A 13,666-nucleotide genomic window follows, 5' to 3' on the forward strand; every position below is an offset into this window, starting at 1 on the left:
ATATATAATGATTAGCAGGCAGGTCTTTGAATGTAACTAGGATAAATCAATTTACACATACTTTTGTGCTCCCACTTCCTGTCTTCTGCTGATAATTTAGGTAATTAATATAAATTATTTGCAGACACAAAAAGAGATATCCAAAAGCAAAGTAGTGTAGTCAAGGTATGTTAAAGGTTAACACAAACACATTCTGGAGGACAGCAGTGGAGAGCAGTATGGAAAGAGTGTAAAGCATCCTTCAAGGGGAAAATGCTGCAAATCAGAGAAATCCAAAGAAGAGAAAAGCAGGCAAAAATAATACTCCTGCCATTGACACATTTTCAGATTTGGAGAATTAATGGATGACAGACTTCTAGAAATAAAAGTTTCTCAGAAATAAAAGTTTCATGTGTGATGTCCTCTGGTCCTATGTGCAGTTATTGAGGAGAAGGAAGGTAAGGAACTTGATTTCAAAGTTTTATTTACTGGCCTGCCTTGGCTGAGATAATAAAAGCAACGTTTGGTTAATCCAGTTTGGATGAGTATTGATTTGTTGTTGTTAGCAGCATGGCTCTGCTGTACTTTCTGTGTCCTTGAGCAAGAAGGAAGAAACCTGGGAAGGGAGAAATGCGTGGCATGGGGAAGAACAGGATGGCATCCCTGAGGCTGGGAAAATGTAACATGGGCTTTTACATTACATTTTACATAGCTGCAAAAACACCTGTAAATGCCATGTCTTTCTGCTCAGCTTTGTTTATACACATTTGGTAGCAGCCCTCAAAACTGAGGTTTTGTTAGTCAAGCAGATCAAGTCAGTGGAGCTCAAATTGCCTGTAGGAGCACAGCTCAAGGATTCAACCACCCTTTAGTGGACAGACCTAATTAGATCCAACATCTGATTCATTAGATTCAACATATTTCTTTATGGAATTTGTCAGAAATAAGGCATTTTTAAACTGTTATCAAAACAAAACCCAAAAAAACCCCAAATCAAAATATAATGAAGCAGAAGTTTCTTCTTAACAGTAGACATATGAATAAGAATATAAGGCCAACAGAATATCTTTCCCATGTGCATTAGTTTAATCTAGAAACTACAACTCTTGTCTAAGCCAGTCTCCAGAGAGTGGAGTGCCCAGATTTTGACCAATATTCTCTTTAATCAGTATGTGTCAATGTACAGCTGTGTACCTTTGGGGCAGCCTGGAACTGCTGTCGTCAGAGTAGATGATGCAGGCAGTGTTTGGCAATTATCCCATGCTGTGTGCCACAGGGCTGTTCAATCCAGCATGCTTCCTCACAGCCCTGCCATCACAACAAATTATGATATAAACAGAGAACTTTACAATAATACAATTATGAACTAACCACCTTAATGACTAGAGCACATAGAGCATTCCAAAGCAGTAACTCATTTCTTACCTTAAAAGGTTTTTACAAGTGGGCAGGAATCACTGGTCTCCTTTTGTAATGAGTTCATGATATCAACCATCCTCTTTATTAAATGTTGATCACTGGGAAAATTCATGGGCAATCAGTGATCTTTTAAAACCTGCTAGATTGTCACTCATCTCCCATAATACCTTAAGAAATATGGTCCTTGCCTGATTAGATGTTTTGGTATCATAAAAAGGAAATAATAAAACCACTCCAAAACACAGTGAATTTCAGATCTGCAAATGCATATCAGTACAGCAAATATAAATTGCCTTATTTTTTTAACTGCCTTATTTTGGTATTATAAAAGCTTTAAAGTAGTTAACCAACATGCCAGGACCCTAGAAACTAAGGCTTTTTTTTTTTTCTTTTTTAAATTTTATTTTTAAACAGACTGAAGCTATCTCAACTCACGCAAATTCTTAGCTCTCCTGTGGGAAGACAGATAAAAGGTTAAATCCTTAGAGAACAAAGAGAAATTCAAAGAAATTCCTCCATCCTAAATTATCACCAGGATTACAAATCAACTAATTACAATGCAAGTATATGAACTGGGCTGCTTATTTAAATCTGCTCTACACTGAAGGGTTTTTTTATCCACAATGTCTGGACTAGAACCTGTTTGCTTGCACAATGATTAAAAGTACCTGCAAGTGTACATACACTCTGCATGTTTCTCAGGAATTAGATATGAATATTTGAAATTAAGCATTCTTAATTAAATTATAAATAGTTACATACTGTATTTTGGTGTCTTTCTTAAAATTTTAAATATACAGTACTTACCTATTTACACATTTTAAAGTTGTACTTTAAAATGGAAACAGTTATGGTTCCAATCTGCTACTCATAACATACAAAAATAACAGATATACATAACTCCAGTAGGCACTGTAATTTATTATTTTAGCCTTTACCAAGAAAAACATTTTCAAGCAGCTTTTTTGACCAGAAGTTTATGAACTAAAGTTGGAAAGGTGGTTCTATAGGCCAAGTAAACAATTTCACTATCAATGACTTTATCCCTTGCTTCCAAGTCTCTGTTGCACACAGAGACTTCATTAAAGCAGATAGCAAAAAAAAAAAAAAGTACAACAATATTTGCCTTTCATGTTGAAGTTTTAATTTACTTCAGTATGTTATCACACACTTCCAAATAAGTAACCTTAGATTTAGAATCTCTTATTTTTTTTCACCACCACCACGACTTTAAAAATAATTGTTATTTTAAAATTATAAATATAATTCATTGATAAAAAAATAATTATATTGTTATCCAAAAACAACAAAGCCACCATCCAAGATAAAAATAGCCATTGTCTGCATTTTAATTTCATTACCTATATAAAAGATTGTTATCTCTTTCCAATTGCTCAACTGCTCAACAGTCAGAATTCATTTTTATCAGCCCAACAAAATAAAATCAGTCACTTTTAGCTGTGATACAAAATGACCAAAGAATAGAAAACCCAACTCACAACTGCATTCCATTCTACCAGGCACTACTCATAGACAGAAGATACACAGTAAAAGGCAGATTCTGTCCTGGAAAGTCCAAAGTTTAACAGACAAGAAAAACAGAAGGTGTGAGGAAAGAATGTAATGCCTAAATAAAGGTGTGGAATGTGGGGAAAAGAGAAGGTAAGAAAATAGCTATAAGGTCACAGCCATTATATAACACACACATACATTTGCATTCCTAGAGATAGATACATTTATAGTTATAGATATGATATAGATATCCATTTATATGCATGAAGACATTGGAAGACAAATACATACACAAAAGATACACATTGATGATTTTACTTCCTGAAGAAATCCAAACATTTTGAAAAAACAGAAAAACACCTTGCTTGACCATACTCTTTAACTGTTAATGAGCTGCTAATTAAGACTTAGCAAAATGCATGGTCATAAATTTTACTGTAGACTTTCTTCACCAAGGAAAACCTTTGTCCAGCAGATTTCCAATCATACAAACTAAATATCTTTGTTCTATCTGAATAATAGATATACCTTTTTGTATGTCTTAACATTTATAATCAGAAAGCAAAAATAATTCACAGCTTTCTAACAGAAGTGAAATTAGTGCCTGTTATAAGTGAAGCTAATAGGAGCCAGCACAATAACAAAAAAAATTGGTTTCTTTATGGTCTTTCTGACTCATCTCTTTCTACACCAGACTGTGCAGTGCTCTGTTTCATTGGCTATTTCTCTAATCCTAATCCTTGCCTCCATGACAGAAGACATGAGTTTTGTGGCAGTCAAAGCAAAACTGCTCAGTAGTACAAGATGTATGCTCAGACAAGGTCAAAACAGTCATGGAAACAGGGAAATCAAAGCCCACTCCAAGATCCAGCACCACCCTTCAACGTGACTTCAAAGCCCCCTGCTTGCCTTGGTGTTGCTATCTTTGAGCAACATTTCTGTCCCACTTCAAACACACACAGGTATCACCATCACAGCCACCAAGCTGCTGCTGAGGCCACAAAGTTATAGTTTGGAATAAAGGCAACACTCTTTAGCAGAGATGCTAAACAAGATAAATGATGCATTCTGCTGAGCTCCACAGAGATGTGCTAGTGCCCATGAAAACCCTGAAAGAATCCTGCACCTGCTTAAATTCAGAACAATCTTCCAACAAAAGGTAAGATTTTATTTTAGGTGTAACCTATCCTTTTTTTTTTCCTGCTATATTTCTGCAAGCACACTTGCCTACCATTTTACTTTAACTATCACCAAATGATATGTTTTGTTGTTTTGCCCAGCAGAGATTTTGTCATTCTTATTGTTGCTCAAGGACACCAGTCAGAATAATAAACAGCTCCAAATAAATTCCCCTTACACAGCCTTGGATGTGCTAAAAACTTACCTGCTAAAGTCTGATCACATATGTATTGTGTTCAAATTTTGTCAGTCCTTAAAACAGACAGTTTTGATTTATCCTGACAGAAACATGAGGAAATACAGATTTAAAACTTTATTAAAAAAAAAAAAACCTAAAAGACACATCACTTAAACACAGAACTAACTGTTGTATTTCACAGGGGCAGTCAAAGAAAACACTCTGAATGCTCATTTAAAACAGAAGGTATATATGAAATATATACATGAAATATAATGCATAGACTTGTCAAACAGAAGGAATATTATAACAGCAGATCCAGGGCTGTCCCTTTTTTACTTTCAATAGTCCACAGTTCTCCTGATTTGCATTAACAAGACTGCTGCCACTGGTCTCTTTGCATTTGACATGAAAATTAGGACTAATTTTAGGAATATTATAAACATCCTTCTAGAAGTGTATCACAGGTTTTTATTCAATATGCAAAACCTTTTTCTCCTGAATACCAAGGAGAAAACAGACATTCATTATCTAAGTTCCTCTTTAAAAGTATTACTCCCCCACAGTTCTCAGTTTTAGGACAGCTGGCCATCAGTAGGGAACAAAGGGCTGAAATTGTTAAAATAATTGACAAGACACTGTGCAGACTCCCAAAGGCTTTCTGGAATGGGTGTCTCCTAAATCAAATATTAGAGCATTTGTGTGAGTTTATAATATGTATGATATAGACCAATGATTTGTTCATTACAGTAATTTTCATTCTCTTTTGTTTTCAAGTTCCTCTTTTCTTTTTGGTACGTATTTGTGTCTATTACCTTTCTTTTAACAGAGAATATATATTAAGGGCTTTCCAAGAAACACTTTATGGTAAGAGGTTGTCCAATAAACACTGTTTTAAATGTCCCAGAATAAGTTACACAGCTCACAAAGCACCCAAATAAATGGTTATTGCATTGAAGCATTCAGCACCCTTAACACTGTCCACAGCAAACCAAAGTTGTTTGAACAGTTGAAAATGCAGAGAGCAGCCTGTATTGGTCCATTTCAAACACAACTGCTTAAGCAGCATGGCTTCACTGTGGTTCCCAGAGTCACTAAGCAGAGATTCCTGGAAGACATCACTGTTTTGGAAGAGCAGCATTGCCCATTATGAAATGTTTTTCAAATCCCATCATTTAGTGGAGCCATATTGTACTTTTAAAGCTAACTACATGCACTTTTCAAAAATATTAAAACATGTCTTGTAAGAGCCCACTGAGTTCTGCTAATAAACCATAGCTGTGTCTACACGTGCTGTACCTACAGAGAAACAGAGATACCAAACAAGGACTTGATTTACCCCACACACAAAAACCATCTGTCTCATAACTGCAAGGAAAACTCTGACCTCTCAACTCCCTATGCCTTAACCACTTGACCAACACAGACACCCCCATACACTCCTTACTAATTATTTCCTAAGAAATAAATGTAGCATAGTTGTAAAACTATAGCATAGACTAGATATAAATATTCAGCTGCTTGTACTTGCAGATATAAACAGTACACACGGCTCATAATCCACCTGCAGTTTTCAGAAGGTTTTGATATCAATGCTGTTCAAACACATCCTCTAAAATGTTGAGTCTATAATCCCTCAATATGTGTCAGATAAAGGATTTCTTATTGATTTGAGGTCAGGATTTCAGCATAATGAAACTCATGCAAACTTAAGGCTTTTTATGTTGTTTCTTTTCCTTTGTCTGGCTACTCCCTTTCCACTTTTAAACACGCAATCTGTGATCCACGAGACTTAGGAAAAAATCCAAAACTGTTTTCCTTGTAATTCAGTACATCCAGATAAAACCATGCTAGAAGGTTATTATTGATGCCTTGTTTGCTCACACTATACTCACAATCTATTATATGTAATCCCTGGATATTCTGAAGAATCATTGCTAGAATTAAAGAACCTTTGTTTGAACTTAAAGTGTTGGTGAGTGAAAGGCATCTGTTAATAGAAGACAAGCTTGGAAAAAAACTGCAGAAAACTGTATTTCCTTACTGCTACCAGTTTTGCAAACTAGCCATAAAAACAGCATCCAGCCTCAACAAATTGGTTCAGGTGCCTAAGGTTAATATTCACAGTGTTTTCCTGGGACATATCTTGCCCTCCTTAACACATCCAGTGTTGCATCATTAACTCATTAAGTTTATTTAAAAACCCATCTCCCTATTTGCGTGATAGGCTGCAGCTAACAGTCTGTTTTGTAAACTGAGCAAGTTTATTCTTGGTCTGTGTTCACGCAATGCTGAAGATTTGTCTACATACAAAAGTTATGCTTAATTACACTGATTTAATTTAATCAGCTCAAGCCCTGTACTGTGATGAGATCATAAGGTTGCTTTCTATATGTGAAGTTCCTCACTGGGGAAGATGGACACGACCCTTCTACACTACTAAATTTGCATCCATGTGCAGGCTACACCAGTACAATTGCTTAAATAAAACATCATGTGCACAATTTATACTGCTCTAGAACCTGTGTTTCAAACCTGAGACACATCTGCGAGTACATGGCCCTTAGAAATCTTGGTAAGAGATTTTACCAGGAATTAAAATACTCTCTTTTTTTGATGTGTATTATTTGAGAGCTGATGCAAAGTTTCACATGTAATAGCCAGTTTCTGGTCTGAGTTCTGGCAGAACCAACTTTCTGAGCTTCTGTGGCATCCCAATAGTTGAGAAAGTGTTGCAGTTTTCAATGTGTACAATCCCTAACTTTAAATAGCATTCAGGATGCATTTCTATTTATTTCTTAGTAAACTGAAAAACTGAAGTTGCAAAGTCACCTGAGCTGATAACCTAGTAAATATTTGAAATTTTAAAAAGTGCTGAAAATATTTCAGAATTTTTTTCAACTTAGGATGAGATTCTTTTCAGTAGATTGCAAAATGAAATGGCTCTTTATTACATGGTAGCACCGAACTATAAAACAATGTGAAAAATCAATATTTTTAAATTTTATTAATGGAAATACCTAATAAGGATCTTACTCATTGATGACATTGCTATTTTTATAATTGAGCAGGTATCTCTATTCTAGGGCACTAGGAACAGAGGAAAAATAACATTAAAATATTACAAGGCCCTAGAATATGTAGCTTTAATAATGGACTTTCAACAGATGGGTTTTAATAAACAGATTGCTCTGTAAGCAGTGGAAATGTTCATAGTGTGGCTACCCTGTGACTTGTGCTGCAAAGCAATCCTCCACTTCAATACTATAAAAGCATTATTAACTCCATGGACATGATGATAGAAACATTTTAAATGCTAGCAGACTGTAAAAGCAGTATGTGATAGACTCTTGGATTACTGGGGACAAGGTTATGGAACACCCTAATACAGGTTTTCAGTGCTCAATAAATAATATAATTTGCATGTGGAAACTTTTAGGTATAATATTTTTTCCTCACATCATTCCTGTAGATTCATAGAGACAAAAACACAACAAAAAGAGTTTTATGTATATATGCAAATCACAGACTGCATGAAAAAGACTATGTGCTTTTACTCATGTATTATATAAAGATTATAGATGCATATTCTCTTATGAACTTAATATCTTATGAAATTCAGTGTAAGACAATGAAAATACAGATGGAGTGCTTAGACTTTTCACTTAAATTACTGTTATGTAAAGCAAAAGTAGTCTGAAATGGCCAAACCTGTCTACAACAGACACAGCTTTTTTAGCTGGAGAGATGAAAGATACACACAGCCCAAAAACCTTCATGTTATAAATCACTCCAGAAATGATGATGGATTTATAGCTCCCTCTCAATAGTGCAGACAAGCACTACTCTGATCCAAACCCCTGGGATCAGGAAAGTGGCCTGACACACCCTCACTTCAGACCCTTTGGATCCACCCAAGCACCAGCACTGAAAGTTATTAGCCAGGCATAAAGCATTTGGAACTGCAGCATATTTACTATTGTTCATATCTGAAATGTTGGTTTCAATATTTGGTGACTTTCTAAAGTTTTATTGAGGAACATTTGTTGGTTATTAAATCACTCCCCAGCCAGTTGCTCTAGAGAACAACACTGGACTCTCTTGAAGGCTTGGGTGGCCCAGCAGTCTGTGGCTGCTCTCGGACTTCCCTTCCTAGATATATTTACCTTACTCCTACCATTTCATATGGAATTATTTGTTGGTTTCAGTGCCATTCCTTCCTCTGAGGCTGCACTTTCATCTCACTGAATTTTTATCTTTTAGATTCATTTTGCCTCTTCAAGGGGTAAAGAAATTGAGGAAACTATTCCAAATGGAATTTCCTACGTTTCCATCTCCTTGTGATTAGCAGGCACATTCTGAAAAGCACAATGATAGATTCCTTTGTATCATGATTTCTCTGCAGATCTCACAAATAAGCAACAAAAAATTCTCAGCTAATACGGGATTTCAGCTTAGATGGTCACAAATTAACCAGAGAAGTGTGTATGTTAGTTTAAACAAATTACACACCTTTTCCATTTTTGGTCTATAGCATAAGAAATTAGATAGTTAATTTTAAATGCAAAACTTTGTACAGCGTGCAAATCATGTCTGTATGTCAAACTGAAATAACAAACCTAATGAGGAATGTTAAAAAAGCAAGACCTATTAGTTTAAAGATACATGGAAGCAGCCAAAGATGACAAACATGCATAAAATTCAAAACATGATGGAAAAAGGAACAGGCACTGAACCACATAAATCAGTGTTTTGAATTCTATTTCTCTGTGGGTATAATTGTACCTTAGTTTCTTATAATGATTTATTGAGGTAAATAGTCTGTATGGTTTAACAGCTACAGCTTCAAAGTGTCAGGCACAGACTCTCCTTTATTCATGAGGCAGCTGAGTATTGGGATGTGAATCAGCTTCTGTATTCTGGGACTTGGCAAAGTTTGTTTTTAAGGTCCTTATAAAGGATTCATGTTGATGCAGCTATTCAAATGTGAAAAACACTGTGCTGTAATGGATGAAATAGAAAAGCTTTACAGTAATTCTGGAGGAAAAAAGTAAAAACACTGAAATAAACCATTCAGAATTACCTTCAGGAAAAGAAAGGAACATCCCAGAGTTAATTTTAATACATTATATCATTAGGGGAAACACAGAAAAAAGCCAATTTCTTGATGAAGCACAAAAGTGTGATGGGATTCCAGAATTTACTTCTAAGTTAAAATAAAATAAAGTACAAGAAAGAAATGGTAGAAGTTTAAGCTGTGACATTCACATTTTGGGTTGATTGCCAAACCACACGTTCTATTGCTCTCAGACCAGGATAAACCAACCATTAACTAATCAAAAGAATCATTATCCATGAAAGCTATGATGGCATTTTAACAGTTCTTAATCTATTAATAAGAAAGAATAATTTGCAAAATAGATTCCCTCTTCTGTTTACATTCACAGGGCCATTCTTAGCAAAAATTATATGTAGGCTCCCATGGTGTAGAAACCCTATGAAAGCCATGAAAATTCACTAAGCTTCCTTACGTCCCGTGCCAAGATATTCAGCAGGAACTTTGGTCGTTGCCAAGAAACACGTGTGCCTCAGATACAGAAGCTCTGCGTGTACCGGTATTTCAACATTCCTGGAGAGAAATGTGACCCCTTGATGCATACACTGGTTTGCTGGCATGCTCACATTCCTCCCCATCTGTCAGAGTGGCATGCTGCCTTCTCACAAGGTGGGATGCCAGTTCAGGAGCACAGGTGCCAACCAAATATAGGTTCGGACTAATACTCTGCAAAATGTGGCAAATGACATTTCACCTGCAAGAGGGCCGTCCTACCTGTGGCCCATGCCAAATTAGGATTGCATGCTTCATTAGCAAAGGGGGTCATCAGCTGAAAATCACAGGCAGAACCAGAAATGCTGGCTTTCTGGATAACATCTCCTAGCTGAGAGCCTGCAGCACCGAGGTTTAATTTACAATACACCAAATTTTCCTAACATTGCAGCCATACAGCCCTTTGGAGCAAGATGCAGCAGACCATGGACAGAGATCTGTTGAATTCATCCTCCCAGACTCATTTCTGACAAATTTCAAGATTCTTAAAAAAGGCACATGAATTAACAGTGGGGGGGGAAAGCATAAATAAAGATTAGTGTTTCCTCTAAGAGGGTTTCTAGAACCACAAAGAAAACCATCTTCATTATGATGGTCAAAAAAAACCAAACTAAAACTAAAACTATTTTCAACCAAATTGCTCCTATAATTCTAAAATTCTTAACATCTATAAAATATTTTTATAAAGATGGACATACAATATAAAAAACTCATTCGTTTCTAGTTTGAGAATTTATGTATATGTGAAAGTCATGAACAGCCATTACACAAAAATCATTCAACATGCAATGACAACAAGGATAACATTAAATGGTATTTCAATATCCTCAGAATGAAGTACAGTTTGAACACTTTCATTAATAAAAATATTACCCACTATATTAGTCTAACAAGAAAAATTAAATATTCTGTTGATCAATAAACAGAATAGCCACAAAGTAGTGTTGGTTTTGCCTCCAAATTAGCACAGCCTACCTCATTTATAAACGTGCAAAAGAAAAATGAAGCATTGCTAGTCTGAAAAAATTACCAGCTTTCAGGAAACAATTCGTTATCCTTTCTTTGGTAATTTACTATGATTTCTGTAATTTTTATTCCAGGATGCACCTGATATATCATCAACTTTAGGGGATTTTGTTAAACTGGCTATCCAAAAATGAGTCATATTATGCATAATTCTGCATTATTTAGGCTATTCAGAAGGCACACCACTGCTATTCCCAAATGGCAAACTCGGGGCTATTAATTCTTACAAGCACAAAATTTTAACTCAATACATTGAATTCTGCAATTACAATTCAATACACTAAGATGCAAAGTCCTGCCTCTGAAATGGAATAACCCCATGCAACAGTACAGGCTGGGGGCCAACTGGCTAGAAAGCCTATTTGCAGGGGAAAAAAACCTGGAGGTCCCTGTGGACAAACTGAGCATGAGCCAGCAGCATGCCCTGGCAGCAAAGACAGCCAACAGCATCCCAGGCTGTTTTAAGAGAAGCACTGCCGGCAGGTTGAGGGACCTGGTAATTTCCCTCTTCCTGGCATTTGAGAGACTGCATCAGGAGCAATGGTCCAGCTCTGGTCTTCCCAGGACAAGACAGATACTGAAACAGTGAAGCAAGACAACTGGGAGGCTGCAGTGTGATATACAAGATAGAAAAGAAGCTGAGAGAGCTGGGCTTGCACAGCCTGGGGAAGAGCAGCTGAAGGTGAGAGCTTATTGCTGCCTGCAGCAGCCTAACAAGAGGGTGTAGGAAAGAGGGGACAAGGCTCCTTGCAGAGATGCACAGGGACACGACAAGAGGCAATGGCCACAAGCTGAACTATTCCAAATCACTATAAGGAAAAAAATATTACCTTCAGGGTGGTCAAACACTGGGCTAGGTTGCCAAGAAACACTGTGGCATCAGCATCCTTGGACACAGTCCAGCTTGACTGGAGATGGCCCTGTGTAACCTGCTCTAATTGGACCTGCACCGAGCAAGAGGTAGGACTGGATGGCCCCCAGGTGGTGCTTTCCCATCTACATATTTCTGTGAAATATGTGCTAGGATTTTGTATGATACACATCCCAGTTTTAACAATGTACAGGAACACTGAATTCAGACTATCACACTCCAGGCAATCACTAAGCTATTCAGGGCCAGCAGCCAGCCTTACATTTGCTTTTCTTGTCTTTTCCTTCAAACAAAGTCTTCAGTCTTTTGTATAGAACTTATTTCTAGTAAATGAACAGCATTAGACGTGGCATTTATACTACGCCTTCCCACTTTGGATCCCAAATGCTTTAGAAATGATGCATTACTTAACATAGAAACAGGCTCCTGCTATGCCCCCCAGCAAAACAGGGAAGGTGGCATAAAGTCAGTGGAACTGCATATTTTTCTTCCTGTCACACTGTGCCTGTACGTCACTACCACTATCCTAATGTAAAGGATTTTGTCCTGCCCACAATTCCATGGCAGTCTCGGGCCTGTCATAAATACCACCATATTAAGTGGACATACTCTTTCATGCCTAGGTTAATTGATTTAAAACTTCTTATTTCAGATTAATAAAAATATCCTGATGCTTGGGCTGCAAATTTTCATGCTCAAAGTCAAAATGTACATAAATTGCTACAGTGTTGCACCTGCAACTTACTGTCATTTATTATTAAGAGTATGAATATCAAAATGGTAAAGTCTACTTTAGTACAGGCAGAGTGCACAGTAGTTCTTGGCAATGCTGCCATATAGTTTATAGTTTATTAATAGAGTGTAGATCTTGAAAAGATCACTACATTAATTTTAAAGGTTTGATGTAAGAAATAAGATGTTGGTATTAAACAGGTAAAAGAGAGTAATGAATTTCTCTTTTATTTTTGTGCTTCTTGCAGTCACTCAAAGCCAATAGGCTGTGACTGAAACACAATTAATAACCCATGAGCCCAGTAGAGGGATAAAACAAATATGTATTTGTATGTCCTTTGTAGAATAGAGATCTTCCACTAGCTAAGAGGAGCAAAAATCAGCATTGACAAGGAGACACTCTGCCTGTGTTTTAAGGAACACAAGTCACAGAACACATCCAATCCTAAATAACAGGGGTAATGAGTGATACACATTTTAAACAGATACTATCAGGACACAAATTAATGAAACTGTTTTTGCAGCAGGAAAAATCTTTCTGATGCAGTGGCAGGGGACAGTATTGCACTATAGTTCTACCAGGGAGGTGCAGATATTGACAGGAAAAGTAATCTTCTGCAGTCTTCAAAGGTTATTTGGACACTGGGTACATATGAAAAGTCTGTGTGCTCTACTGATGATGAAAGTTGAGGAGAAACATTTCTTTTCAAAAAGGACCCTGACTTGGGAGCTGTGCAGATACATCAGAGCTTTAGCACACCTGTTTTTTTCACACCTTTAAAATATTTCTCTAAGGATCAAGTGAAACCAGCAGGATAAAGATACCTGGTGCTATTTCTCACTCCTTTCCACTGACCATTTCCACAAATGTTACTGAAGTCCCTAGGGAGAAGAAACTCTACAATCATACAGGGTTAGAAAGGAGAACAGAGTCACAGTTTTTCTATACCACTTACATTTCCTTCTAATTTCTCTTTGTTCATCCAATAAAAGATTCAAAGCTGTTAGGAACAGAAACAGTTATATGAAGAGACAAACTCTGTTTACAGACTGTTTTAAGCAGACTTCAAAGACTTTGGCTTACACAGCAGTGTGAGACTCAAAAAAGGACAATGTTAATTTTGTTCAACCTTTCCAGCAGTGTTACTCACCTAGAGTATGT

Source organism: Molothrus ater, chromosome 6 (assembly GCF_012460135.2).
Source record: "Molothrus ater isolate BHLD 08-10-18 breed brown headed cowbird chromosome 6, BPBGC_Mater_1.1, whole genome shotgun sequence".
In the NCBI taxonomy this organism is placed as follows: Eukaryota; Metazoa; Chordata; class Aves; order Passeriformes; family Icteridae; genus Molothrus; species Molothrus ater.